Source organism: Stigmatopora argus, chromosome 10 (genome assembly GCF_051989625.1).
Source record: "Stigmatopora argus isolate UIUO_Sarg chromosome 10, RoL_Sarg_1.0, whole genome shotgun sequence".
Classification (NCBI taxonomy): domain Eukaryota; kingdom Metazoa; phylum Chordata; class Actinopteri; order Syngnathiformes; family Syngnathidae; genus Stigmatopora; species Stigmatopora argus.
The window spans coordinates 5493203-5518226 of record NC_135396.1 but is presented as its reverse complement, the minus strand read 5'-3'; the positions used below and the strand labels follow the sequence as shown (position 1 = coordinate 5518226).

At 39.6% G+C, this 25024-nt stretch overlaps 1 long non-coding RNA gene and 5 other non-coding genes across 6 annotated transcripts; 4 read left to right on the top strand and 2 right to left on the bottom strand.

Moving 5' to 3' along the window:
• The first annotated feature begins 1392 nt into the window (after positions 1-1392).
• Positions 1393-24952, top strand: LOC144083447 (uncharacterized). Its single transcript, XR_013303549.1, has 6 exons — positions 1393-1492; positions 4803-4887; positions 21699-21861; positions 22777-22877; positions 24561-24699; positions 24823-24952. It is a non-coding gene; the product is annotated as an uncharacterized LOC144083447 (long non-coding RNA).
• On the top strand, positions 2459-2550 carry trnar-ucu (transfer RNA arginine (anticodon UCU)). Its single transcript is given in 2 exon segments — positions 2459-2495; positions 2515-2550. It is a non-coding gene; the product is annotated as a tRNA-Arg (tRNA).
• trnar-ucu (transfer RNA arginine (anticodon UCU)) lies at positions 2673-2764 on the top strand. Its single transcript is given in 2 exon segments — positions 2673-2709; positions 2729-2764. It is a non-coding gene; the product is annotated as a tRNA-Arg (tRNA).
• trnar-ucu (transfer RNA arginine (anticodon UCU)) lies at positions 3003-3096 on the top strand. Its single transcript has 2 exons — positions 3003-3039; positions 3061-3096. It is a non-coding gene; the product is annotated as a tRNA-Arg (tRNA).
• Positions 8145-8237, bottom strand: trnar-ucu (transfer RNA arginine (anticodon UCU)). The gene is made up of 2 exons: positions 8201-8237; positions 8145-8180 (listed from the first exon to the last, which is right to left on the bottom strand). It is a non-coding gene; the product is annotated as a tRNA-Arg (tRNA).
• On the bottom strand, positions 9376-9468 carry trnar-ucu (transfer RNA arginine (anticodon UCU)). The gene is made up of 2 exons: positions 9432-9468; positions 9376-9411 (listed from the first exon to the last, which is right to left on the bottom strand). It is a non-coding gene; the product is annotated as a tRNA-Arg (tRNA).
• Positions 24953-25024: the final 72 nt, after the last annotated feature.

The following is a 25024-nucleotide window of genomic DNA, read 5'->3' as shown; positions in this document are numbered from 1 at the left end:
TGTGATCGTCGAGTTAATACTACTACTTTAGCTACGGTAAGCAAGTCATGATATATCTTAATTGTGCTATTGTGTTATTTTGCCAAATTAGGTCATTTTCGAGAAATCGTGAAAATTCAATCTGAGTTACAGAAGTATTGAATATTATTGTAATCGTTGTATTTTCGATCTTGTGTGAATATCATACTAATTAGCGATTAGCTCGAGCCTAGCTAGCTATTAGCTAGAGCTTAGCTAGCTATTAGCTAGTCGCGAATGGCTAAACGCGACGCTAGCTTGACGTTTTTGTTCGTTTTTTCAAGTCAGTAGAGACTCAAGAAACAATTTCATTTTGGCATTTGCATTTAATACCCCCTAGAAAGTGCAATTACTCCTAAAATTATCCTGGATGACATCAAATGTTTGTTATCCAATTTCGTAATGTATCTAATCACCCGCCTTCTGTCTGTCGTTGGCTGGGCTGCGTTCCAGCACCCCCGCGAACATTCAGAGGATAAACGGTACCGAACGTGAATGATGACTGTATCTAACTAATCAATAGATTCATGGATTTCTCAAATATCATACAGCTGTGGCTCAACCTCATTTTGACTCTACATAGAAGTTAATGAGAACCTTTGTGCTCGTTAAAAAATAAAATAAAATAAAGACAACATTGCACTTTTGTTCCGTGAGTGAAGGTTACACAATACCAATCATATGAAGTCCGGGGATGAGTGCCATTAAGCAATCAGGAAGTGGAGTACAATGTCTCCAACAAGAATTTGCAACCCAAGCCATGATTCTCTGCCCCACAAAAAAAAAAAAAATTAAAATAAAGCTATGCTCTGCCCGGGAATCAGAGGTCAACTCTATTGCAATAATGACTTACTGTCAGATAACTTAGAGATAGTGTGTTGTCTGGCACGATAAGTGATTATGTTGTGGGTGGAGGTGGAGGTTTCAGGGTTGGAATTAAATCACATAATCAGTATAGTAGTCAAAAATGTTTCAATAACAACAAATAGTTGGCTTCTGAAACATACTGAATGCTTTCTTAACCTTGGCACTTTCACTTCATTTGTGTGCAAACCTATTTTCTAGCCCAATCCAACGACCCAAAATGGTTGCTAAATACCCTATAAAACACATAGGAGCCATTTTATGACAAGGTAATGACTTTAATCTTTGTGGTTCCTGCTTTGGCAGTTATTGGTCGGTATGAATGATGAAAGAAACAACTTCTCAAGGTCATTTATGGAGGATTTCAAACTGTAGCAATATTTGCACATTATTTTATTCTAGTAGTGGATATAAATGCAGGAATCAACAAATTTTCAATGTCATGGTTTCGACTTGAGTGGCTTCTTCTGGAATGTGCTGCATAATTTTCGTTTTTTCTCCAAATTTTAAGGTATGATGCCACCAAACATATTGTGGGAATCCTCGACTCATTGACTGCCAATGACGACAACATACATCCAATCCATTCAAAATGGGAGGCCTGAGAGAGGTAATAACACAAATCGAAACTTGTAAACCAAAAAAAAAATACCGCCTAAGGGAAATAAATTGGGCAAGCCAAACTACTTAAAAAACCCTATAGAGTATGCATTTCCACTGCTAAATAGGAAACTTAAATAGAGTAAACTATCTCTTGTTACATGTGAAAAAAAATTTTTTTAGTCTACGCAAAAATCCTAAAGTTAACAAAAAGCTCTTCTTATTTCATTTGGTGGATGTCCAATTTCTCAAGGAGGAATCCGAAGATTGCATCTTTTTTTGACAATATTTTCTAAACTTGTCTTTCCACATACAGTTCAAACTTTTTTTAACAGTAATCCACAAACCAGAAAGTGGCGACTAAATACCTTGAAAAACATTTAGTGGCTATTTAATGACAAGATAATGGGCAAAATCGGCGTTGGTGGTACATTGGTTTAATTAGTCAGCGTCTAAGTAGACTTTATAAACCGCATTCTGCCAACTGAGGCATTTTAGCATAGCTAGATTGAGGAACGTTTAAGAGTCACTGAAGGATTCCTGGGACCCCCCCTCCCCTCAATTTCCAGCATGATGACTGCATAACTCGCCGGGTGGGATTACAGAAGAAATGAGCTCCCCCGGCCGGTCAGCTCAGTTGGGTAGGGAGGGTTTCGATACTTAGACTGTGCTCCACTTTGTGCTTTGTCTTTGAGATTAAATGTTACCCAAGACCCTGTAATGCGGCATAATTTGTCTAGGGGCCTGATTAGACACCTACACCATGGCTTGCCCTGTGATATTATTTTTTATGTAAATCGGCTCAGGCATTATATGGTTCTGTGGTGCAATGGACAGCCCATTGGAATTCTAGTTCATTATCTCTAGAAAGTCCTTCAAAACCTGTTGTACTTTTATTTGTGAAATAAACCTAAAAAGCACAACACATGCACATCTTGATGCAGCATTATAATTATAGCGGTCCATGGACTTGTGTGGCTCTGTGGCGCAATGGATAGCGCATTGGACTTCTAGGCTTTAAACTTGAAAGGTATTCAAAGGTTGTGGGTTCGAGTCCCACCAGAGTCGTATTATAGTTTGATTGCCCTCGATAGATACAAGGTTTGATTAAAGGATCTTGTCATGGTACCTCTTAAAGTGAAGGACAAGTTCTTAGTGGTTGAAGAGTGGATAACAACGTATGCTTGTGTGGCTCTGTGGCGCAATGGATAGCGCATTGGACTTCTAGGCTGTAAACTCGAAAGGAATTCAAAGGTTGTGGGTTCGAGTCCCACCAGAGTCGTATTATAGTTTGATTGCCCTTGATGACACAAGGTTTGATAAAAGGATCTTGTCATGGTACCTCTGAAACGAAGGATGAGTTCTCAGTAGTTGAAGAATAGATAATATTGTAGGCTAACAATTGAATTAAATTTATCAGCTGTTTACACTGTACCTTAAAGTACCAGTTGCATATCAGTTAGTACTTCACTGAATTTGATTGATTGGATTTCATGAGCCACAAGTCCACAATACTGTGTGGCTCTGTGGCGCAATGGATAGCGCATTGGACTTCTAGCTAAGAGACTTGAGAAAGGCATTCAAAGGTTGTGGGTTCGAGTCCCACCAGAGTCATATTATAGATTCTTTGCCCTTGATAGATACAAGATTTGGTGTCATGTTACCCTTGAAACAAAGGATGACTTCTCAGCACTCGAAGAATAGATAAGGCAAACAATTGAAACAAGTTGAGTCGTCTTATTCTCAGTTTGTTGGTGGATTGAATTAATCAGAAGCTTTTACATTGTATCTTATAGGAGAACAATGCTATCAGTGTTTGATTCATCACTCGTCTGTTATCAAATGAATGTGATCTCATCATTCTCTGGTCTAAATGAAACATGACCTGATGCAATTTGGAAATGTTTATGTGGAAGAGCAAGTCATTTATCAAGATAGATTGTGATTTCTATTTTTAACTGTTTCCAGGTGAAAGATGTTTTTTTGTCGAGGAAGCTGATTAAATTTTTCCATAATAACTCGGGTTGCCTGTTATCAGTTGTGACTTGAAGGACTTTCCAAAACACATTTAACTGCTTTTATTGCCCTATTGATTTCACATGGCTTACTTTTATATCACTCTTGAAACACTAAAACAGCAGCAGGTTTTGCGATTATTTTCTTACAAAGCACTTTTACATGACGTTATCTTTTCACTCTTCCATCTCTGACGTATTGGAGGATCTTTCGTCCATTGAAGTTTTGGTTAATGCATAACTTGACTTATGTCACAATCGGGCCTTGTCGGTTTGAAGGTCGTGGTAGACATTAACCACAAGCTCTGCGATACTTGATAAGAAAAGTTTGCAAAGCTCAAATTGCCCGAGACTGTACACTCGTTGGTTTCGGTGCGAAGTCACAAATTTTATCCAGTGGGCATGAAAAACTGTCTTAGTGTTATTCATGAAATTAAGAAAATAGAATGGGTTGAAGTACATATAATGTGTCATTTGCCTCCACCGACACCTGATATTTTCATTGAAAAATGTTCCTTGCATGACTCTTAAGATTATTCCTTCCTCCTCCTTTTCTTTATCAGTTATTTCATTCCCTCACTGAGTGCGATTACTGGCAGCCTGCGTTGCTTTCATCTCTCATATGGCGCAGATAAGTCTGACAAAGGAGGCTGTCTGCAAATTCAAACACACCTCAGTCTAGTCCACGTTGTTCCCGCTTTGGACATGCCAGATAGCGTGAGGGACTCCCAGGTCAAGCGACATTGTCAACAAATCTCAGAGAACAAACAGATGCTGGCGGAATCAGCGGGAGGTTCTGGAGCTCGTTAATAGAGCTGACACAAGCACCGCTGGGCCAAAGTACTATCCGTTAGTATGATAAAAAAATAACAAAATCACAAGCACACAGCAGTAAAACTGTATAAACTCAATTCAGTGCTCCAATCAAAACCGATAAGCAATCAAACTGAATATTACATTGAGCTTTATTGCGGAGTGAGGAAGTAAAAAAAAAGTCGACACACCCGTGTTCTGTATGAAAAGATCGATGAAAGTTCAAGAAAGTTAAGTTTATATTGCAGTCATTGTGCTCCTTGCCTGTATGATGTAATAAATGTTACATACACTATTTACCGTAACCAGTTAATAGGCTTAAGACTGGAGAATTCCATAATTGCTTAATACTAGATTCTAATACATGAAGGTTATTTTCAGAAATTGATGTCACGAAAACAAACTTTATTTTGAGCAGCCTAAATGCCAAGATGTTTTCTTCATGTTTTATTAAGCCCACATCTTACTATCTACATTTTGTGCATGGTCTAGAGTTCGCGGATTGTCGGACCGGAGCGCAGACGTATGAAGTGGTGGCCATTGTGCAATGTGGACCGGAGAGCGACGCATTTTGCGGGTATGTGGATCAGTATGAGTTGTTGGCTGTCGATCAGAACACATGTTGAATGGATTCAGTCTGATGAGAAACAGGGGGGCTCGTGTCCAGATTTTCAATGTGAGCGTCTGGGGCCAGCGCACTGACACATGCGCGACAACTGGATCACTACCACAAATTGTGTTTATGTAGAGCTGCTTATGTAAGCCTGACCCAGGCGGTCTTCTTCCCTTGATACCATCCTGCTGTGTGGCAAGTTCTTAATGGCAAAATTGAGTTGGAGTTAACACCTGTTGGAGTGCTCCAACAATTTCAATCCATTCATTTAAATCAGTCCAATAAATTCATCAGTTCTGTCGAGATGAGCACTCCGTACCGTCCAGGGTCAAAATTCAGTTTCTAAATAGCACCAGGTTCTGTTCCAGTTCTTTTGTTACAGAACATTTTGTAACTTGTGCTTCGTCACTCTTGGCAGCCTCCTCTTCTCCCCTTTTGTGTGGCGCACACCCACGCCAAACTCCCTTTCTCCTCTCCCTCTGTGCTTGCCCTTTCTCCCCTTGTAAATACGTGCATTCACTTTCTCAATGCGAGAGCACCAAAACAATGACTTATTCTTCAGGCCTGGAGCCAGAAGAGTGACCTCTTGCGTCTCCTCTTTCTTCTCCATTATCTCTTTCCTCTTCATTTCTACCGACAAATCTCTTGAGTTTGCAAAGTTGGCTTCAACATGACTCCCACTCCTACTTCAATAGGTAGAAAGGAGGAGAAACCACGTCTTGGATGGCCTCTGTTCTAAAGAGCCATTGAGTCGTGATGCATCATTAGCTGAAAAAGACCAATCATTAATCAGTCGTTAATCAATCATTAAAGCAGACGGCACTTTGTTTCTGCTTTCATATGTTAAGTAGTGTTGCATTTCAATTGGACGATGAACTCGTTTCAACGAACAACTTCATGGTGGCTATTTTGGTAGGGGCAATTAGTGCATTGACATTGAAATGACGTCATAACTGATTTTCAAAAGATTATTTTATCAATATCAAAGCATCTACATGTACTCAATAGCTGCCATTGTCGGCGCTAGACATCCAATCCATTCAAAATGGGAGGGTTGGCAGCGAAAGAACGTTGCTAGTTCTAAATTCAAATCAATTGTCTGCCTATCACCGCTAATAGCAGTGAATGGTTTGAATGCTTTAATCCCGATTGAAAACTTCTTACTGGCTTCCAGGGTGTTGTTTGTTGTTTTATTTTTCTTATCTTTTTATCTCAAGGGTCTTTTCCACCCCACAATGCATCTTCCACAGACACTTGCACACACAGTGATGCCGGAGCCCAGTGGAGCCACATTGTAAAGCGAGCTCACACTGGGCTTGTGTTTGTCCACTCAGGCCGAAAAAGCTGAGCCGCCCTCAAAGCTTGATTGCTGACTAATCCCCACAGTAAGACAACAACACCGACTGCAATCTCCCTTGGAGCATGTGCTGCAGCGCACAGCAGGTAAAAGGCCTAAAGGGGGGCTCCATTCTTGCCCCCTCCCTCAAGCCTCTTCTATTAAGCCTAGGATATAACTGCTTCCATTTTTAGTGTTTAATTGCGGAAGCCATTACCGTGATGTGCAGCGACACAGTGGCCCTAACTAGAGCGAAACCCCCCACCCCGAACCCATCACCTCAGCCCCCCGAGCAAGCTTTGAAACCTGAGAAAGCAATTCTGACCTTTGGCATTCTGCCTCCCGTGGTAAAAACCTGCCCCCCCCCCACACATTATTTCACTGTTTCTCCCCTAGTTTCGGACAGGATGTGACCTATGTGGAGGTCTCTGTAGGAGGGCCTTGACCCCAGACACTGTCCAGACTACATGTCTGGACCCACCAAGCCCCATTGGGCTGACCATTAGACCTGATAAGAAGATGTATAAGTACTCAGTTTAAGATAATGATATAAAGTCAATCACCCAAGAGTTGTAGTACACCACAAACTGGTTGCCAGTCAGTGGGTCAGATAACCATTTGCCCCCATCAAAGTCAGGCAAATGAACCACTACACTATCAATTAGAATTCGCAGAGTAGAATTTCAAAATTTTGGGAGCAAATGCATTATACAAGTTTTTTGCTTCATGAAAATCAATGGAGTCACATTTTGGTTATTTATATGTCAAGTTGACACTACCAATCTACCACCATGGATATTGTATTTAATAACTGATATACCTGTAAATATTTAAAAGGGACTAAACAATTGGCCGTCATCAACTTTACAAAGAAAATGTCTGTAATTGGTATTTAGCAATATTTTCTGGGGAGTTCCAGATGGAGGTCCTTTTCGGCTTTTATCGTTAACTTGTGTATCTTTTAACGCCAGTAAAGCCCAGTCCGTAAGCACGCCAAAAAAAAAAAAAGTGCAATCCGGGTGGGACACGTTAGGAACCAGGTCATGACGTCTGCTGTGAGTCAGGTCCAAAGCTGCTTTTTTTGAACAAAGAACTGCAACTGCTGCACAAACTTTTAATACCTCATTATACCACACAATTTGCAATTTGTCACGAACAACAACAACACAGAAAGAGAGCTTAAGCTTACTGGGATGTTTTCAGTATAAAATGTTCTCATTAAGTCAGTGTTAAGAGTTACTGAGACCGAACAATTGTACACTTAATTAATTTCAGTTATTGTTGCGTTGCAGTCACTCTTTTTCAAATGAAGTACATATTAATCCTTCCATGAGTGGTTATTAATGGACACATGCTGGTCGCCGTGTGATTCATTGTTACCATAACAACTGGGCACAGCAAAACAAGTACTTTGAGGGCAAGAGAACTGACATTTTTTAATGTAGAGCATAACGTTTGGGCTCCAGTTACTTTGTAACAATTACTTTTCTTGAATGTTGAAATGAAATTTAATGGATTGAATGCTGCCAAGTCAAGTAACCTAAGGCTATTTGGGCCATTCTACTCAACTTTGCTTTGAGAGCACTTAAACATGGTGCTTCGATGAAGTGGAATTTTAGATTTCGCTTTGATGATCTGCTATAAATGCTTTTACGGGGGAGTTTCATTCACTCCCATTGACGTTATAGATGTCCAATCCATTTGGTGTGGTATTGATCATTCACTTTCTAATGTAGGATCCTAAAACAATACATTGGTTTATCATATCATACTAAGCAGACCTAAAAAAAAATAGTGTTTCAGTGGCGAAAGCTAAGTTTTGAGAGCTTGTTAGAGACGCACACTCAGGAGTGTAAAAGCAAAGATGTGAAATTGCTCTTAATGGCAACTCTGGTGGGACTCGAACCCACAACCTTTGAATAACTTCACCTTTCAACCACCTAGAAGTCCAATGCGCTGTCCATTGCACCACAGAGCCACATATCAAATGGATTTTGGACCTTTAAAATAATTTCAGTTTAAATAAGATATTTATTTAACCTGCATATTGTTTTTGTCTAATTCGTTTTGGAGTTGGAACCTATTTATTCCACAGTGCGTAACCGTCAAACAGCTAAAGTAGGAATCTTTGACTAGGAAACTCATCCAAGCACATGAAAATTTCAAACAGGCTGAACCCGGATACCTTTAACTGTGGGGCTGTTGACATGCTAAACAGTTGACAAGAACAGCCTGGACTGTGTCTTACTGTATTTCAGATTGTATTTTTTCCCTTCCTGATAAAGAACAGTACTTTGACAAAAGAAATTCAGTAGCAATCTGAGCTCAAGAAATATCCCGCATTATACTGCTTGGTAGTTAACTACTTTCTGCCAGCATATCAATGTTCAATCCAGCACACCGCCACGCTGCAGCTAAAGTGTTACAAGGGTAGATGGATTTAAGTGTCAATTACATAGAGCTTCCTGGACTAGTGGTGGTCTATAGCTGCTTTTCAAGGGATTACAGTAGATCATTAACATAATATTATGACTATTTCTGTGGTAGCTGTAGCTCATCTGGCATCACTTAGCGTAGATCACTAGAGGAGTACCGTACTAGAAATATTGCAGACCAATTGGTGTAGTCATTGCCTGTTACCCACATTTTCAGCATTGGGTAGCATAGCAGTCAATTCCTGCCATTTCACTGCTTTCAACTATCCCATTGGAAATGGCTGTCGCAAACAGACCTCATCCATGGTTGCTAAAGTCACCGTAAGACAACTCTGGTGGGACTCGAACCCACAACCTTTGAATTACTTCACTAATGCCTTTTCTAGAAGTCCAACACTATCCATTGCACCACAGAGCCTTACATATCATCATTGGTGGAGCTAAGAGAACTTATCAGAGTTAAGACATTTATGTTTATGGTACAGACACAGCTCCAACCATATAGCAATATGATCCAATATAAATACTCATTACAATCCAAGCCCAAAATCATTATGATGGCAAAATGCCTAAATCTGAGGAAAACCATGCATTCTGTATGTTGACCTGGGTCCAATTCCATTTCAACTATCCCATTGGAATAGAGAGACCTCATCCATGGTTGCTAAAATCACCATTGGACGACTCTGGTGGGACTCGAACCCACAACCTTTGAATTACTTCACTAATTCCTATTCTAGAAGTCCAACGCGCTATCCATTGCGCCACAGAGCCTTACATACCATCTTTGGTTATCAGAGCTAAGACATTTACGTATATGGTACAGACATAGCTCCAACCATATAGCAATATGATCCAATAAAAATACTCATTACAATCCAAGCCCAAAATCATTATGATGGCAAAATGCCTAAATCTGAGGAAAACCATGCATTCTGTAAAAACAGGTCATTTTCAAGAGTAATCATTGCCTTATGTATCACCAAGTTATTATAATATGAACCCTATAGCTGTAAAACTTGAGATCACACTAGCAAACTCAGTAGCTCATTTATTCAGGTCTTGATTATTTCAGCTCTTTTGCCACGTCGATCTTCTAGACAGTATCACTGGCCCGTGTAAATTAAACTAAATCAACAAATGGTCTATTTCTTTAATCAGTCATTTTTAAACACCGTTCTGCTGGCCCAAAATATGCTAATCATTTTCCAGTCCTCTGGTCAGCGCAAAACTGCCGAAAGGTCGAAACACAGCTTAAGCGAGCTTCACCGTGAATTTGACCCATGAATTGCCATAGACATCCAATCCATTTTTAAAAAAAAGTTTTTCCCGCAGTGGCAAAAGAGCCTAGTGAGAGCAGCAGAAATCCACATATAGACGCATGTTTATTGCTTTTCACATTTTTGCGGATGATTTTACGAGCACAAAGTGAGGCTTTATTCTTTCCAAAGAAGGCTTAGAATGAGAAAAACGGAATCCCCTCTTGGCCACAGACTCCTAATTGGCCTCATTACTGCGTAACTTCCTGGTCAATGCACGCCACGCTGACCTTGGCCTTTGAAATGTAGAAGTGCCGTTTTGGGGTTGGCGCTCCAGGAACAAGCTTTCTCTGTGTGCGAATGGGTGTGCAATAGCGAAACTTGTGCTGGGGCGCTCATTGGTGATCCCTCTGACGTCAATCTGCTTCACTTGCACTGGATCGATGTCAGTGTACGGTGTAGGGCTGAGGATTGGATTAGACAGGGAGCCTAAGTATCTATCAATCACTTTTACTGATAAACGCAGACTCTTGTATCTATTGTAACACATCAGACCTGAGTGTCAGTGTAAGTGCTTAATCGCGCGCCTCTGTGTAGCCATCAATTAAAGTTTTTAGACATCTTTTGTGACAATAACATTTCAGATTTTCACATCACATCTTGGATAAAATATTTTTTTTATTCTCTCACCAGTAAATACGTTTTTTTTTTAAATTTGCACACACTTTTGCTTGACTTTGTCCTTCCTTCAGTTAAATTAATCACCCTAGCAACCCCCCATTCCTTCAATTAGGCAATTAGCACGATTTAGGCACTGAAAAAAATATTCCCACTTTGTCTCTATGTAGCAGATTATTGAGATTCACCACTCGTATGAAACAGGTTTCAGAGCCCAGGGTTGAAAGAAAGGAGACCACACAAAGCATATCGTAACACCTTGTGTGGGACACGATGAGCTGGTGGAAAGTATGAGTCCTGTTTTATGAAGCGCCAATTGATGGGAGGCCCCCAGAGGGACTGCAGACGGAGAGTGTGACATAACCAGCGTGGGGGAGGAGAAAGATAATTGGCACTCCCAACTTGGAGGAGGGAGACGGTGTTAAAAGAAGTGAGATAGTGGAGAAAGGGGGAGGGGGGCACAAGGCAAACTAGAGGAGGCAAAGTGAACTGATATGACATCATGTCTTCAAACAACCTGAGGTCACCACCACATTGCGTTGCCTTACAATCTTATCTTGATAAAGTAGATTTCAGCTTCTAGTTAGTCACTAAAGTTGTGTTTTGGGATAAAAAGATATTTTTTTTCAAATACAGGCAGTTTTTTGTAAAAAGGTGTGATTTCCTTCTTCCACTTTATCCTTTTTAATCTTGGCATGGAATTGCAGTACAACTTTTTGGGGGTAAATAGACAAATTCCTTTTCATGATGTTAAAATTGTATTCTTGGGGGGAAAAAATTCATGGCACACATGAAAATAAGACATGTCTAGATCTTTTTTGGCAGGGTTGAGAGGGGTATTTTATGGTTTGAGTTTGATTTATTTAATAAGGGACAGCATGTATTAATGAACATATTTAGGGAACTACACAGTCACCTCTAGAGCCAGCCAGCCCTTCTTGATGTGTTGAATTTGTTTGTACAAAATCTTGCAGTGGAGGAGCTTTGTATTGGAAGATTTTGTAACAGTGACAGTGGTGTTGCGTTTTTGGCTTTCTGTCCAATACCTTTAGAGCTTGCTTATAAATGGGTTCTATTCGTTTTAGTGTTGTTTTGCAGGCCGATGACCAATTTGTTAGGCATTAAGTCATGTGTGATATGATCATTGTGTCAAAATATAATTTAGCTGAGATTGTTTCTAACGAACCTAAAATTGGACAAATTTAATTTGATTTTGTCCAACGTGTTTTTTTTATCTGTCATTTAAGACAAGTTGAGAGTCAAGAGTGATTCCTAGGTATTTAAATTCTTGGACTACACTGATTGTTTTTCCTTGGACAAAAACGTAGGGATTATGGTTGTGATATTACAACTTAATGTGAGTATTTTATTCCAGTCAGTCAGTTCATGTGCGATTATGCGTTCAAATCTCATGGTTTGAAGCGACTTAACCTAGCGCTAAGTGCCGACAACTGCTCGACCATGATGATTTACAAGATGAAACGAAGGCATCTGATACGAGAGCTCCCTCATCGTATCGCCTTGCATCATTCAGCGTGGGAATCATCTCGCATGTGTTATCTCTCTGCCGCAAATATGTCCACCACCATATCAAGTGTCACAAGCTGGCAACGCTCGTATACAGCGAACACAAATCACAGACACGTACGCGGCGTGTTCCCCAGCTGCGGTGCGAGGTCACATGGTGGCTCCCAGTGACCCTCTTCTTGTGTCGGCTCGTTTTGGGTTACACGCCGACATCTGCTGTGTTTTGGATGCTCTTGTCTTCTCTGTCTTAATAGACAACTGTAAAAATGGTGTAAACACCAGCATGTGATGTAATATGAAATATCTGGTTATGTGCAAGATGCTTTAATAACGTAAAAAGAAGTCATCCAACGATTTAAGTGCAGTCATTTTATCATGTTCACCATCTAATGAACTCGTCATCGTGACCTCAGCGTCCAATTGGTGTGTAACAACTCACACTTAAACCAGTTTTTCTCTCATTGTGTGCCAAGACTTCACCTTAATGCCTTGTGATGGTTTCTAATTAAAGACCTATAAACATTTAGGTTCTTCCCCGTTGCATAAAAAGCTTTGGGCTTATGTAAACATGGCTGGAAAAAATGCCATGTGTTATGGATTTTTTTTTAAAGTCCTTAATACATTTGTTGTTGTATAGTGAAGTTGTTTTTAACTTTAAAATAATGGAACTTTTAAAATCCTAGTTTAATGTTGGACTAAAAGGATTTCAGAAAAAGAAAAAACAATTTTAATTGGGTTTGTTTGTTGTCATTTGTGTGCTTTGTGGTGAAGCTTTAAAACTCATTATACTTGAATAATGACAATGAAAGCATTCAATTCAATAATTGAGAACATTTGCCATTCAAATGTACCAATATTAGCTTTCTAAGATTATTCATGTATTTATGATGAATATATTTGGGCATCCGGTGCAATTTTGCTATTTCGGCCTGAGACAGTTTTAATTTTCTCACAAAAATGTGCTTTATGCAGTCAAAGACTTAAATCTACTTGACTACAGTGCTGGTAACTCAATTTGCAAATAATATACAATTACTTTTACCTTGAATAACGTTAGAGTGAATGCAAAACAGACTTTAGCAATGGAACCACGGCCACGATGATTAACATTTTGAGGCCATACCTGATGTAAAGAGTTGGAAAACCGCCGCTACAGTTCATACCCGGGCACACATGCGTGTTCACATTCCAGTGCATTTTTGTGAATGGCTGCCATTGATCTAGCTCTAGCTCTCTTTGAGGCCACCTCCTAGCGTGAGTGTGGTGCAGAGCAGGTAAGCGATAGCAGGTAAACCAATACAGACCCCCGTCCCCCACCCCTTGTGAACACACACGCCACTATTGTATTGTCGCTTGCTTCCTGGGCCCCCCGTGTACTACCTGCCGGCACATTCCTGCCCAGCCGTGTCAGAATGGCTTTGTGTTCACACTCCTTTTGTGGCGCTCTCTATTCCGTGTCGCCCTTTTCTAGTTTGCCTTCTTCCTCTTTTCGCTACATGACAACATGTCAAATGTTCAATTCAGTGATTAGTTAAAACATTGATTTGCTTTGTGTTTACAATAAATATGTGCTGTCAGGGCTCTAACATGCAACTGAAAGGCTGTTATTAAATATACTCTGGGTAGGTGTTTAGTAATCAGTTGATTGTGTTTAATGCATGCAAGATTTTAATCGTGGGTTGAATTCCAATTGGGGAGCTTTTAAACAACAGACATAGTGTATAATTTTGCAGTATACACAAAATTAACCGTTTCAGAGACAGTGGTTGCTATAGTGGACAGCTATTTAAAAGTTGATACCTTATAAAGCAAGGAAAAATTATTTGTACTTGTTTTATATTTAGGATATTTAACCCTTTACAGGCAAAGTAGCTATTTACGGTCATTTAGAAAAAAATTACACACTTTACTTCACATGCTTACACATTTTTACACAAACACACTCGAATGACTTTCAGTTATCAACACAAACAACATAACTTTTATTAAGTGTGTAGTTTCCCAATTAAAATGATAACTTTAACTTTGTAGTGGGGTCAAATTTGAAGAAACACGTCTCAACGACCCTGACAAAAGTAACAATAACGTACTGTTGAAACACTTCTACTTTGACAGTTGGCAAAGAAAGACCCTTTCTGGGGTAACTCATATTTTGACCCGTGAGTTTTGAAAGTCAAAACTGTAGCCCACACCGTGTGGCTAATAACTAAACCATATGTCACAGATACACTAGACAGCTTTAGTAGAAGCTAATTCAGACTGTAGGAGGCAATCTCTTTTGCACACGTGGAACGCCGTAAGCCCAATTCCCGTAATTACGGAAAAGGGTTCAATTGTAAATGCGAGCGGCAGTGTTTCATTTCAGACTGCTCATTTGCGTGTGATTGGTGGCACTGAAAAGTGCAGTCAGGTCTTAAAGCTGTTGAAAGCAAATAAAAGTTTAGAGCCTCTCCAGGCAAGAGTCTGAGTGGATGGAAACGGAGATGGTAAGTGACACCGTCCACTTGTTGGAGTTGTCGCGTACTTTTGCGGCTTCATTTGAGCCTTTAGGCTTCTTCCTGCCTGCTCAATAATGCCTCGGGAAGGCTGATTACTTTAGGATGAGGTGATAAAGAGAGAGATTTACAACAGCCAGACAAAGTCCGTCACTCCTTTAGTCCCCTCCACTCAAATGTTATCACTTTAGAGGCTCGAAAGCTACAGTTTCATTTTTCACTCTCAGTCGGGGATAAAGCAAATAACATTTGATAGATTTTTTTTACTGCTAATTCCTACAGGCAAGGAGGTGAAATGTGAGCAGCTGTTTTAGTTTCCCTCAAACACGGGGGTTACGACTAGGAATATATAAATACTACATGGAGGCAGCTACGATTAATCGACATGTGTGCGACACGGCTGATGTAAACTTGTCATCTTATTATAACATCTTAAAATTACAAATATTCACTTTGATTTTTCTCCTTTTTCTTTCAGTGAGAATTCATTGTAAAATGGCTAATCTTGACTCCAAATCGTCCTAATTGTGGCTCAGGCGTAATAGCGTAAAGGTCCTGATCTGGTCCCCGTGCCTCGAGTTTCACATCGACGCTTTAGCTTAAAGTGACCCTAAATAGTCCCCCTACCATCACCCACTCTTTCCATTTTTCTTCTCAGCTTTGATCTTCTTCCCCTTCCCTAACCTGACCTAATGCTACTCCCTCAAATCCCAGGGAGCCCCACATCCCTCTGTTGCTTATCCTCCATGGTGGGATGGCGAGGGGGGGCATAAGAGCCCGGCTGGGTGGTCCCACCCCAAAAAAACCAACCTCCCCGTTCTTGCCCAGGGTCAGGAGTCAGAGGTGAACCCCGACAGTGTGTGGGAAAGGTGCTATGGAGTGTGCGGAGCTGAGGAGGAAGGAGCCGGCCGGGGGCTCGGTCGGGGTCTCGGCCGGGGGCTCAGCCGCTTCCTCCGCTAACGCACCGGCGGGGCTCCTTAATGGGGCTGCGGGGTCAACGGGACAGAGAAACACAGGCGTGTTGCTGCACGGTGTCACTTGCGCTTTTGATTTATTGGCCCAATTCCTTCCCCAACGCGCCTTTGTTTGGACTGACGGGGAGGGACGGGAGACCGCCTTAACTGGGGGGGGGATCAGCAGAGACGCCTGCCCGGGTGATGTTCTCTTTGGAAATTGCTCACGTCAGGATAGTCAAGGCTCTCAAGTTAAACTGATTGGTTGGCGTTTTGAAACAATCACAGTTCTGAGGGTCAAGGTCCGCCATTGATGTAGAGAGTTTCAGGGTTTTTTGGGGGGGGGGTTGTGGGAATTTTTTCTCAGGGTGCTTAAGCATTCTGATACACTGTAAAACATGCACATAATATTCGTTGGCGGCTGTAATTAATTCTGTTTGTAAATGTGAGCGTGGATTTTGTTGTGTTGACGATATACTCTTGTCTAAAACGAAGAAATTAGAATTCGATGTTAAAAAAATTTTTTTTAACAAAGTCACGCTAACTTAAGATCTTAGGTAAACCTCAATTTTTATCCTATTTTATGTATATGTTTTTTTCTCATTATTTAAAGACTTTTTTTTTTTTTAAAGAGACATTAAACTCCTAAAAATCCCAAATCTTTTTGCAATACACTGCTTCCAAAATATCCCCGTAGAAATATTTTGACAACTTAATGTTATCTCCGTGGTTGCGGAATGAACGTCACAGTCAAGAGTTCCCAAGGACATATTTTTTTTGTCAACGACAGTCATGAGGTGAACAAAAAAACCACATTAGAACAAAACGTCCTGACAGGAAATGAAACCCTCATGCAGATCTGTCTGTTCCTTTTAATCTATTAATTCATTCTGGCTCTCTTTGACAGGCTTAAAAGAAAATCAACTTGAAGAAGAAAAAATATGAAAAGACAAACAGCTGCTCCCTGTTTAGGAAGCATCCCAATGTGTGTACAAAATATGTGGTTAACAGTATGCATACAATTATACACCTAAAAGTATGCAGTCCACATAGTTATTGTTATGACTAAACACGCCCTCACTGACAATGGCGCCTATTTGTTGACAGATTTGCGTCTTGTCAGACTCATATGGGAGTCTATGGAATCCAAATAGCGCATAGTCTGCGCATCAAAAACATAACATTAGACGTCTTTTTGATTGCCAGCCAAAGATGGCTATGAACTTGTAAAACAAAACAGCTGTCAACATGAAACGCTCGGTAGGATACAGAGATGGATGGCGCTGCCGTTTTGGTTAATGGAGTGTTTCTTATTAGGCACAGACTTTAGTTGGTGGAGAAACCTCACATGATTTATTTTCCCAGAGAAGTAATGTGAAAAGGTGGATGGTTCGGTGAAAAGGTTCTTGGTCATATATTGGGAAATGAAAGCTAAATGTACACTAATCCCTCGAATATCGGGGTTAATGTAGACCAGACGTGGCCGCGATAAACAAAAAACAGCAAAGTAAGATCACCCCAATTATAACTACCACAATACATGTTTTCGCACCTATACAGGAATACAAGTACAATTATCCAAAATTGTATATTTCTTAAATATTACAACTACAAGCATGTCAAAAGACTTTAATCTATTAAGATCCAAATATAATGTATATATTTCAAAACCTACCTACTTTAAATACTGTACTCACAGTGAAAATAGTTCCTCTCTGCTTGATATAAATCACAGGTAAATGCAAATTTTAGTCTAAGTCCTTTGTCTTGGGTCCATTGTCCGCGATATTTGAGGGATTACTGTACATCAGGGGTGTCAGGCTCGGGTTGCTTCGCGGGCCGCTTTAACGTCAACCTGATTTCACGTGGGCCGGACCATTTTAGATATAATATTTAGATTTTTTTAATAAATGGATTAAAAGAACTGGATTAAAAGCCATGAATATTCAGTTTTTTATAGATCTAAAACAATGTTTATTTTATCTTTTAAAATATATTTTTTGATGTTACAAAATGATTTTTGAACTAAAAACACAGAAAAAATGATTTAAAAATTACAATTATTGATTTAAAAGGGGGAAAAATCAGGAAATTTAATATACATCTATACTCTTCATTTTAATTTGATCCTAAAACAGAAAGTCGGCACTCATGATTTACTTTCCCGGGCCACACAAAATGATGCGGCGGGCCAGATTTGGCCCCCGGGCCGCCACTTTGACACGTACTATACATGAAATAAAGAAACTTGCTGAATTAACTTTGAAGACTTTAGTTCATCTTTTTGCACAATTTTCTACTGAGATTTTTAAAGGAACATTAGGAAGAAAAAAAAAATATATAAGAAAAGATAAAATGTTTAAATCACCATGATGTGATGATACATAGTTATTTTGATTGAGTGGAAAATTTTTCTTTGTTAGCCTTAGGGAGGAGGGTTCACGTTTTTTCAGTGAAGTTCACAGACGGCAAAGTGACATCACGGAAAGTAATTTTGCAGCAAACCAAAGCGGGCGGCTGCCCCAAGGTGGCTTTTATGATTAGGAGATTATTAGCAGGGAAATGAAAGAGCCTCACGCACACTTCTATTTTGTGTGTGTATATGTTTGTGTAAAGAATAGAAAAGGAGGTCATCAAGGTGGCCTGCCCTGACCATTTTCTAAATGAAACTGGCCCAATAATACAGTGAAAAAAGTTACAATAATCTATGTTTTAAAAGCTTTACTGACATGTGTAGTATAGGAACTGAGGAAATGAAACAAGTGGTTACCATACGCGTGTGGTTCCATTGGCGTTGATCAAAGGTACAGAGGCGTTTCAGGGAGCGACGCCCGCGCCGGCATCCAATCAAGACCTTATTTACACAACAAAGCCGGCCGGCGGGCCTCACGTGAAAGCGTTCCACGTGAGCCACCTTACGAGCCGATGTTGCCACATGTCGTCCATATGCCGTGTTTGTACTGAGGCTGAAAAGATACACTAAAAAGTGCTCTCATCCACACCTGCCACGCAGGTGGGAATGCCACCGCCACCACCAACTTGTAGTACTTATTGAACTCCTCGACTTTTAAAAGTGAAAAAGAACCATCTGAAACAGGAATAGTTCATATGAACATTTGTAGAATTACAATTTTGTAGAAACTCACCTTCAGACCACCTTACAAAAACGTCAACAAAAGTATACATACCGGGGAAACTAGGTCAAAATGAACTACGACCTCCCGGCTTCTTCTACTGGCTAACTTCGAATCCTACAGAGAACCTTAAATCAGTAGTTAATTAATTAATTAGTCACTCCCGAGATCAACATAAATTTGAAATAGTGTTCTGCAATGGATGCTTACAACTTTCTAAAATATATCTACCAAATGTTTTTGTGATCCATCCATGAATAATAACAGCTTGACACTGATGTGATGATGCAATGTTTTTTTGATTGAGTGGAAAAATATTTTACATTATTTATATTTTCTTTGTTAGCCTTAGGGAGGGGTCACATTTTTTTCAGTGAAGTTCACAGACGGCAAAGTGACATATATAACAGATTTTAATAACAGATTTTAATTTTGCGATTATTTTTTTAATCTAATAAATAACACTTTAAGTCATTATTGGAGGCTATTGCCACCCGACAATCAAATCTAACTCCAATTAATCTGTCTTTTCCAATTCCTTTGTACCCCGACTACAACCAATTTGAATGGGATGCCAACAAAACCTGTCTTTGACAACAAAAACTCACTACGGGACGGAAATGGAAAGAAAGGATCCATAGATTACAGTAGCAGGATTGAGAAGATTCCAACATGTTAGGACATGTTGGCGCCCAAGCAAAACCTGCATTCAAAGCAGGATTTGACTCCATTGCTACTTTCCCAGGTGAACCCCCCACCTAACCTGACCCACTCACAACTTGTCACTTCCCACAAAGGCTAATCCAGCCTCTCTCCATTGTGTCCCGCTCACTCAGCATTCAGAACCCCCCCAAGCACCCCCGCAGGCGAGACGCTGGGAACGTCATGTAAAAAAACTGGATTGTAAAGAGCTAACTGTTGAGCCAGGCTTTAACTTTATTAACCGCCGCCTCCTTTGAGGTGGACAAGTCAGCCTTGACTGGGGCCCTTATGAAATCATCTCGCCGTGGAAAAAACTTATTCTATGGCCTTCTTTCATGGCGACTAGCAAAGGGTCAGCAAACACAAGAGAGGCACACTTCACCCGAGATTGACACCCACTGTTTTTTTGCGCACGGGAGGAAGAGGAAGCCAGTTCAAGACTGGTTTTACTCCAGTTTAAATACTGGTCACACAACATTTGTATTCAAATTGAACTATTGATCCATGCAGATGTCTTGAGTATTGTTGTTGTCGTACGAAGTTGGTCATTGGTTTTGTCTGTGTTTTTTATTTGTTTAATTTTTCTTTCTTCTGGCATCAATTTGCTGTGGCAAACTCGGATATTTGAGAAACACGGTAGTTTAGTTTTAAAAAGGGTCAATTAAGTGAGGAAAGTATATCATTTGAAATCTTTCACTGTCATTGACCCTGATGCCAAATCCATTTCATAACAGGACAAGAAAAAATAAGAAAATAAACAATAGCATTTATAGTAACATTGAAGCGTATTACTGCCACACTGAAAAGAAATGTTAGATTAGATTAGAGTAGATTAGATAACTTTATTCATCCCATATTTGGGAAATTTCATTGTCACATATGCCATAAGAAAGAAAAGTAAATCAAAAATACATTGAAAAAATCGGACAAAACCAATAAAACACTTTCATACGGCAACAACAATACGCAAGACAATAATAATAAAACTAAGAAGTGAATTTACTTCCCAAAAAATGATTAGGATATTCCCCAATTTACAATCAGTCCTGTATATTACTAGTCCCTTATTTACCACAGAAATAAACTAAATCACACTATACATGAGTAAAGATGAGAAAATAAAGACACAAAATATAGAAACTAGCCAAAAAACAGCTCATTTTCAAAAACACCCAATTCTCAAATGCTTCAACTTGACAAATATCACATGCTCAAACATGATTTATTTCACATTTCATGGCCAAAAATGAAATGAATTGTGTCCAATTTAATTTCCCCCACGTCTTGTGCGTGCTATAAACTATTTGAAAACTGGTCCCATGATGATGTCATATATAATAGCAAGGCAGTCTAGTCCAAGAGGTGTGGGGATAAGAACATGAGTCTTTAATGGGGGGCTTTTGCGGGGGATGAGAACATAATTAAAGCAGATTAAAGGAGTGTTGGGCAGCGAGTACAGTGTGTCACACTCAGATGCACAGGTGTTGTACACCTGGGCCTTTTAGGCTCACCTTTTAGCCTCACATTCACCTCGCTAACTGGGGCTCAGGGACCCTCGACCCTCAGGCACACCTGTGCTTATACTTCCAAAGAGGTGGAATTACGGGGTGAAACACTTCAGACCCTTCAGAGATAGTTTCATAACAAATATAAAATGCCGACATTTTAATCAGGCGGTGGAAGTTAAATATCAAATAATTTATAAGCACTAAAGTTTCGAAACTCAGACAATGACATTGGCTAACAATGCAAAAAAGGACAAAAAACATATCAAATGTTTTACCTTTTTTTAAAAAATTTAAATAAAATATTTGTTATGTTTTTTTGTCTTTTTTGCATTGTTAGCTAACGCCATTGTCTGAGTTTCTTAACTTTACTGCTTATACATTTTATTATTTAATATTGTTTACTGTTCTGCACATTTGATTCGTAAGAAAAATCTTCTTTTTTTCTGTTATCAGAATACGTTTTTAGTTTGCCAACAAATTTTTATTTGGTATTTAACTTCCACTGATTAAAATGTCTGTTTGCCAAAAATGAAATGAATTGTGTCCAATTTATTGATTTTTTTTTTTTTTTAAATGATAAAAAAATTCTACAACAAATAGTAAACATATTGAATATGTGGGTGAAAATCCAAAGTTTTAGACAAAAATACAGAAACCCTGAACAAACTTTTCGACCCAAAAAGTAAATAATAAAATATTGCAAAGAAATTCACAGCACTTGGAGTAATGATGATTGTTACCACTTAAGACAGGGAGGACGTGATGGCTGAGTTGCGGTCGTCTCGTGTGGAGGTCACGGATGTCATCCATCAAAGTTGACATGATCCTCGAGGGCCAACTGTCTCCTCTCATTGACACACTGGAGAGCACCACAGGCTTAAGGCAGGACACAACTCGCTAAAGGTCTTTAAGTAAGCCCCCCATGGATTTCGTTCCACGTGAGTTCCACTGACCCACCAACTTTTTCAACTTTTCTCAATGTATCTCTTATCATTTTAATTGAATATCACATACCTGTCAACCTCTGCCGATAACTGCCCTTATAAATGATTATGATTCCCCTTACAAACCCCCAAAAAACCTTACAAACACCGTACGAGTCGTACGGTGTTTGTAAGGTTTTTTGGGGGTTTGTAAGGGGAATCATAATCATTTATAAGGGCAGTTATCGGTAGAGGTTGACCAGTATGAATTATCAACCCAGCGCTGCCAAATACTACCAATCAATCTTCTGTTGTTTACCACACCAGCTTTTCAAAAGAAATCAAATGTTTTTTAAAAAAAAGTAAAATGTTGAAAGCTTTCGCTGTTTTAACTTAGCATGACGACTCATTTCGAAACGCAACGTCAAGTTCTAGCTTAGTTTTGCCTTTTGCACGTTGTCCAAACGTTCCATTATTTTGAAAGTGAAGTGTGCTGACTTCCTTTTCGACGACAATTGTGCGTTCTCATCCGTTGTTTCAAGCAGTGCAAACGTATGTTAGCTAAAAATCAAATCAATAAAAAAAACCAAAAGCCTTTATTGTCATTATACAACAGCTGCGTATAACGAAATTAGTGGTGATACTCCACAAAGTGTGTGTTTCAATTAAAACATAAATATAGTAATGAAAGTGAAACCATGAGTATTAGTTGATTTGCTGTTTGTCTTTTTTTATTTCTTTGCAGGAATTAACCATTGAAAAAAAAAAGACAATTATTTGAAAAGCATTAGAAAATTAGATCTTGATGCACATTTCTCTTTACGAAATGCGCCAAAGTTTTGCTTGATTTTGTCCTTCCATTATAATGTGAGTAAGTGAAATATTTCTTTGCTCATTTTCCAGTGCAGGTGATCAATGCTGATGATTCGTGACAGGTGAGAGAGCAGGAAGGAAACAAACATGGACTATTCTGGAATGTTGTTGTGCCTGTGGCATTGGAAAAGGTGAGAGACAAACTCCGAAGTTGGGCGTGTCTTGCAAAAAAAAAGTAGTAAAGTCATTTTAAGCGGGAAGTTTGTTTCCCAAAACATACTTCTGATTCTCTACGTGCAATGCATCGCGTAAAAAGAGCCTTCGGACGTCAACAAGTCTTTGTGTACGTGCAGTCTGGCATTCATCAACAAAGACTTGTTGCTCTCCACTCGGGTTTTTTGGGATTCACCATAAGCGAGTGTTGAAAGATGGAGTGTCAGTCACATTGATGGAACACTCCCCCCCGTGCGAGGGGATCCGAATGTATGTAATATGCAACGCTTTTACAAGAACAAATGACAAAAAGGGGGAGGGATAGGATGTGGCACCTATTTACCTTGCAGCCTTGCAGACCTGCAATCTGATCTTCCCAACATAAACGACCTGCTATCAATTCTGATCATTTCGAGTGATGTCATGAAGAGATTCCTCAACAAGTTCCATCCGGTAGCTCAGAGGAGCCTGCCTCCATGCCAATATGGGTGTTAACAGGAGATGCGCATATTTGATTGATTATTTCAATAACAGATCAAGTCATCTTATGCCACTTGTTTTTGTTTTTAGCAGTGCTTTATGCACTTTTTTTCCATTGACTCAAATAAGGATGAAAAGAGCATGATAATATTAAACAAAATGGTAAGAACGGACTGATTGCTCTTATGATTTAATATGGGGTTAAATCTTTGTTGTTTTTGTTATTTCTAATATTAATGGTCAATGTACATTCTGTTCAGTACCAAGGTAAAATTATATCATTATTTCAAGTATACACAAGTTGTTTGCTATGGTGTTGAGGATAGGCTGGTAGGGTGGGTAAGTATGACTCATGCTTGTTTTTGTTTTTTTAAGGTAATGTAGTCAACCGCTGACTTGTCAGAACGTTATTATTATTGTATATAAAGGGTACATACTGCATGCATGTCATGCAAAATATGCTTTTTGTATGGTCCTTATAAAATAGCATTCAGGTTATTTCAGGGATTAGATGGACGTGATTTTATATGGTTGAGTTGCTATGTAATGTTTAGAGTTCACATTCCCTTTCTGCTCTATGCCACTCCAGCAGGACGGCTTGAGTTTAGCCACAGGTTGTCAGGGTAACCAAAGACAGATTTTTTTTTCTGTTGGCCCCCTGGCAGAAGGGTGTACACTCAGTCAGTTGCTAGGGCAGGGTATATATATTATTTTTGCTAGACAAGATGTTGGGTGTGTAAACTTTGCTATCTTTCTAAATATCTGGCGTCTTTTTGTTCTGAATATTTTACCCACGGTGCCGTTAGTCTTGAAAACGAGGGGGTCGTCTTATACTCGGGCCAATACGTAGTCGTATTAAACAAAGCTGAAAAACTTTGTTTATTACCACTCTAAATTGAAGGTTACAGTCAAATCAAACATAAAAACAGATCATTACAAATGATCTATTTAAAATAAGCACATATCTTTGCTTCAGATAAAATGATTTACAAACACTAATGCCAGGTATCTTCACGTCCCTGTTTGAAGTGACTTGTTCCATGTACCCTGTGAACATGACTCATTGTTTGTAGTAAATATTGCTTAGGTTGTTTGCCATTGCATAGGGATTTCCCCTCTGTGATCACTGTATTTGTTGTAGAGTTTGAATTCCGTCCTCTTTCTATTCACCTTCCTGACAGACGTACGCACGAATCTGCATCTGAGCTGGTTGTCTAAAGTGGACAACAATGCCCGCAGAAGGACATCCGTCATGATGATGTAAAAGAAAAATAAAGAACGGATACAATGAGCGATGAAACAGCCACAAAGGGAAGCAAAGTGAGTAACAGAAGCACAGTCTGGTATTTTTTTTTTGCTTAGCCAGCTGCACACCTTTGAGACCCCCCCCCCCCACCCCCGCCCCCACCCCCCACCCCCTCCTTGGCCTCCTTTCTTCTATAGCCCACCTTAGGAAAACATCCAAACATCCTTGCCCCCACACGACGGCTTTAATCTCTGTGAAAAGAGCTTTTAACGACTAAGGGACCTGCCAAAGTGCAACAAAAGCAGGGAGGAACTAGGAGGATATTAGGTGAGTGCAACCTTCTGTAATTTATCACCTGTTGCCTTTGAGCCTCCTTACCTACACCTCTTAATCCCAGGG